The sequence below is a fragment of the Oxyura jamaicensis genome, chromosome 5 (genome assembly GCF_011077185.1).
Source record: "Oxyura jamaicensis isolate SHBP4307 breed ruddy duck chromosome 5, BPBGC_Ojam_1.0, whole genome shotgun sequence".
NCBI classification, from domain to species: Eukaryota; Metazoa; Chordata; class Aves; order Anseriformes; family Anatidae; genus Oxyura; species Oxyura jamaicensis.
In genome coordinates, this window is record NC_048897.1 from 10,733,278 (window position 1) to 10,738,581 (window position 5,304).

At 34.7% G+C, this 5,304-nt stretch overlaps 1 long non-coding RNA gene across 1 annotated transcript; it reads right to left on the minus strand.

The window, feature by feature from the left end:
• Positions 1-546: 546 nt before the first annotated feature.
• On the minus strand, positions 547-4,634 carry LOC118168079. The gene is made up of 3 exons (XR_004751347.1): positions 4,590-4,634; positions 2,585-2,787; positions 547-1,039 (listed from the first exon to the last, which is right to left on the minus strand). It is a non-coding gene; the product is annotated as an uncharacterized LOC118168079 (long non-coding RNA).
• Between the last annotated feature and the right edge of the window lie 670 nt (positions 4,635-5,304).

Genomic DNA, 5,304 nt, shown 5'->3' on the forward strand with positions numbered 1-5,304 from the left:
GCAAGAGTACAGGTAATATCCCATCAGCACCAGGACAAAGAATATAACCCAACTTAGTTGGGGTATAGGGTAAGAAAATATAAAGAATAACATGTCAAACACAGCCAACAAAGGACTTAAAAGTCCTAGTCAGATGATGCAGATTAATTTAAGCAGTCTCAAACTTATCCTCCAAAATTCCAGGTGGGCAATGATGAGAAAGAAGTAAAACATTTAAGTGCCCCATCTCCTTTAAGCATAACAGATGGATTTTCTCATTTTGCCTTACCTGATTTACTTCCTGTAGTTATCTCAATACTGAAGACTCTTATGTATCTTTGAAATCACACTAGCATGTAACATTCTTCCAGTTAGCTTGAAAATGTTGGTTCTTGACCAACTACATTAGCACAATGCCCTGTTATAACATTTACACTGATACTCAGTCTTTTAATGCCAACTCTCAGCAAAAGTTGTGCAGATTTTCTATTTTTACCCTTATATAGACTTGTGATGCAGCTTAATAGAAACAGTTTCAAGGAAATGACCTTTTTTAAAAAAAAAAAAAAACACAAATTTATCTTGCAAATTCACCTAGATTCTCATCAATAGAAAACCAGCCATTCAAAACTTTATCAAAATCTTAAAACAACAGCATATTGCATCATAGTTGGAGATATTCTTAAAAAAAAAAAAAAAAAAGAAAAAAAAAAAAAGCTACTTTTGATAGAGCAACATAGAGACATAGAGTTACCAAAAATATTGTAATCGAAATGGATATTGATAGAGCATTGTAGTCATTCCTTGTGCAGGTCTCTTAAGAATAGGCTACTGGTTTTGACTGAGACAATTCTGCATATTAATAGCTATGCACAGAGCAAGGACAATTCACAGTCCCAATAGTTGTATTTCTGCAGGGCTAGAATAAACTTTTATTATTATTGAAGAAAGAATGAGAACTATGTTTTGTCATTTTAACACATTTTTTTGTTTTTGTTTTTTAAACTGAAGTTAGGTTCTGGGTTAGTCAATGTGACTTGAAATGGCAGAGATGATAAACCTGAAAGAGCAAGATTTTTAATGGTAGCTGTACCACAATGTTCATTGTAGAAGGGCATTCATATAGTTATGTATGCATGATAGAACCCCTGTAAAGTAATAACTTTTAATGAACTAACCCTGTTAAAATAATACATTTCTGGGCACCAAACCAAATATGTACAGCAATACAGTGCAAACCTTCTGAATGATAAAGCAGGAAACTAAAAAGAAAATAAAGAAAACTACATAAAAATTAAATAGAAAATTGAACTGATAAGCCTTCTTGTTTTAATAGTTGTATGTTTTCATGAAATCAAAAAAAATAAGATAATATTTTAAGATTACTATATTCTGAGAAATGTTTATAAAAATAAAACATTTGCCCTAACAAGGTTGCATCTAATTTCATCTTCTGTGTTGATTTCAAAAGAATGATACCAGAAATGCATTTGTTCCTTTTAGAGTATTTGTTTCATTGTAGGTATGTTCTCCTTTATTAGTGCAGCACTGCACACTTCGATACAGATCCAGTCTCTCAAAGCAAACCTTATTCTACTTAAAAAGTATAGCACTGTGCAGAGCTTAGATCCAGATCAAAGTTTTAAATACCCAACTCTTTTTGAAAATAGGAAGCAATACTACCCAAGATCCAAATCTTTAGAGTTACTGGGTTTTGTGAACTCCCGTGAGCGTTAAGGAGGCAGCCAGCATATCGATGCCTCAGATGTATGCTGTCATTCTCACATGGCATTCAACTTCTCCCCAGAATTCCGGAGCCAAACCTGGTGATAATATTGAGTCTTATAATTATGGAGCTGAAGCAGGTTTGTTTAGTTTTACTTAGCTACTTGACTCATCAGGGAGGAACTGAACTTCCAAGGAACACAAACATTCATTTTTCCTTCCCTAAGCATTAGATTGTCAGTGAAGAAGATCCTCAGGAATTCCATTAGCCTATTAAGGCTGTCATTAAGTTTAGATCTTCCAGAATCTCCTCTTCTAACATCAGATCAACATTTTGTCAAAACTCATTCTTGTTTTAAAAGGGAGAAGACTGGGGCTCAAGGAGCTGGGAAGTAACCCACACAGTGAACAGACTTTCTTTACTTTCAAGGCTTTCTTGCTATTTAAAGATTGTTCAAAATGACAGGAAATCAATTACATTTGGAGAATGACCATCAGGGCTTGAGAAATAAGAACAGAGTCACAAATACTACAGAATAAAACATCATAGTGAATTAGTTTTCAAAATGTTATTTTGAAAGCTAAGTATTTCTCCCTAAAACAACACTGAGTTTTCAGTGTCATTTTTGTGCCTTTTGCATTCACCATTCCACTTTTCATATATTCTTGTATTTAAAGAATATATAAGAAAATAGAATATATAAAGAATGTAAGTATATATGTGTGTGTGTGTTTTAATCTAGATATTATTGAAAACATGTTATTGGGAAGGTTTAATATATTACACAAGAGTAAAAGTTGTCATAAAGGTAATAATGTTCCATGCCAATTGAATGATTTTTTTTCACCTTTTTATGGTTCCATCCAAACCCCAGACTACCTCTGTCTCCTGATGCTAACTGTGATGTTACATTCTGCCTTGGTAGACTTGCTCTGAAGACAACTGAATTAAGAAGCAGGTGGTAGTGCTTTGCATCTATGTTTCTGTAGATGAAATATAGATGATTCAGTGCTTCAGGGCTGATAACTTTAGTCTCTATTCTTCTAGCTTTTTCAGAGCTCTTGTGACTCATTGCCATTCTCCTGAAGTCACAGAGAAAGGACAGACTGTTTTAATTACGATCACACACACACACACACACAAAAAAAAAAAAAAAAAAAAAAAAAACACTATCAGGCATATGGAGATAACAGCCCAGAATTTTTACGAGACCTTGGAGAAGTTGGATTGCCAGAATTTGAAACTCTGGCGGTTGACTTATTTGAGCTTGGGAGAAAATTTCCTGAGTCTCTGAATCATTGCCAGGAGAATCTGAAAATAAAATTATGAATATATGACTTTTGCTAAGAAATGGATGAAAGAGGAAAAATAAAGATAACAATAACTGTGAGTCACTAGGAAAATAAAAATATATTTCTAAGAAGTAATAACAAATTATTTTGAACTTGATTTCACAGCCTCTCCTCATGAGACATGCTTCAAGTCCTACCCTGTATGGCTGAAATCATTGAAATTTTTACCATGGCAGAAGGATGGAGTCCTTGATTTCATTATAATGATTATGAAGGATTTGTACAGTAGCACAGTATTTAATTACTTCAAGGTTGTTTAGTTTTTTGTCTTTTTTTTTTTTTTTTGAAATGAGCACATGAGGGAAGATGATGAAGTAAGAGAGCAAAGTTTTTCTGATAACCTGATGAATAACCAAGACGTTTAAAAAAAATGGTAAAACACAGAAATTACTTCCCTAATGGAAATACTAGTAGTCCAAACAGCTCTATACCTTAAAGAATATGATTACTCTTACTGTGGTGCCAAATGCCTTAGCTTTTGTTGATTTTCACAGAAATCAGAACATTGTAAAGAAAAGATTCTATGAGTACAAAATATTTACAAAACGTTATAACAACTCAGAGTCTAGCCACATTTAACTTCACAAGAATAAGCTTTATGAAGGAACATATGAAGGAACCAGAAAACACCAACACTTCAGTCTCCTTAATTAACAGCTTCATAACATGGATTTTAACCTCCGCTTTGTCTAGGGAAAGTACTTTAATGATATTTAAAAAATACACTGGAACAAAATGCATTGAGGCAGATATGTTGTACCAAAAAAGAACTCTGGAAGGAAAAGAATACCAAAAGCAGAGGGTTCAGTTCATACTTAATGGCACATAAAACTTCCATTCATTAATTTTCATCTATAGTAAAGATGGGGGGTGCGGTGGATGTAGAAGATTTCACAGAAGACACCATGCGGAATAAGGAATGTCAATGAAATGGAGCAACAACTTCTCCCCTTTGTGAATGAGAGCTCTGCCTGTGGGAGCATACTGGGGCTCTATTTGACTACATGGAGAGCTGTGTCAGACTCCAACATAACACAATTCCCACCAGAATCTTGGGTGCACAACTCTCTGAAGGAAGGACCAGAGCTTTTATTTTTTTCCCCCCTCTGTAAAGAGAAATAACCTAGCAGCAGTGAATTATGAGCAATCATTGACCATTCAGAGTAATAATCAGTTTATTAAGGGAGCTATTTACAAAGGTAGTGCAATTACAGCTGCCTTCTAAGTGAGTGTACACAGACTGATTCCTTAGTGCCTCAAATTCTTTTCTCCTCCAACCTGTATTTCTCTTACAAACATATACAGACATATAGGATGAACCCTGAACAAACAAGGCTCAGGGTTTGTGGTTTTCACCTGAGTTAGTTTCCTCACCACTGTGAAGAAATGCAGGAAGGAAAATGGAGATAAATGACTAAAGAATGACAATAGCTATAATAATACTGCTTCTTGGATGAAAGTCTAGGAAAACCAAGGCCAAGACACCTGCCAAATTCAGAAGCTCTTATTCAGAGGCAAACTCTTGTACTTACAAAACCTTGTAGCTTACAAGACTGGCTCCACAAGTGACGCTTTTTTTTTTTTTTTTTTTTTTTTTTTCAAAACAGCTGAAATGGCACTGTGAAGATATATAGGTGAATTTCAGGTGGAGCAGATGATTGCATAGCACTTTCAACTTCTTTGTAGGAAGTGAGTAATCAGAATCAGCTGGATTTGCAATGTGATCTTGCTTCCTACATAGAAAGGTGCCCTCTTTGTAAAACTTGAGATGGACTTCATTTGGCATATGAAACTCTCTGTATAACTTTGTAAACTCATGACTTGTCCCTGTATTTTTGCCCATACAAGGAGTCATTTAAATATTTTCTCACACTCAAGATCAATCTTTAACACAGCAGTGTTAGCTGAAATCAAACAATACTAAACAATACCCAGCCCATTGGTAGTCCTGTTGAATTCAACATCTCCACCCAATTAAACTTACATTGCTCTAAAATCTTCATTAGCTATCACTATTCTCTATTAAAGACATAGATGGGAGTTCTCATTCTCTCAGTGCAGATTTTTACCTCCATCATATGTACTATTTCTCATAACCAAACAGGAGTACAGTGTCTTTTGAGGACAAGAGACCAGTGACCAAATTGCTATTGAATCAGTTTAACTATAAGTACAATGAAGCCTAAAGCTGTAGCCATTTGGCAAAGAGCCTTATGATCTGTTTTACTGTGGCATGGATTCCCTGCA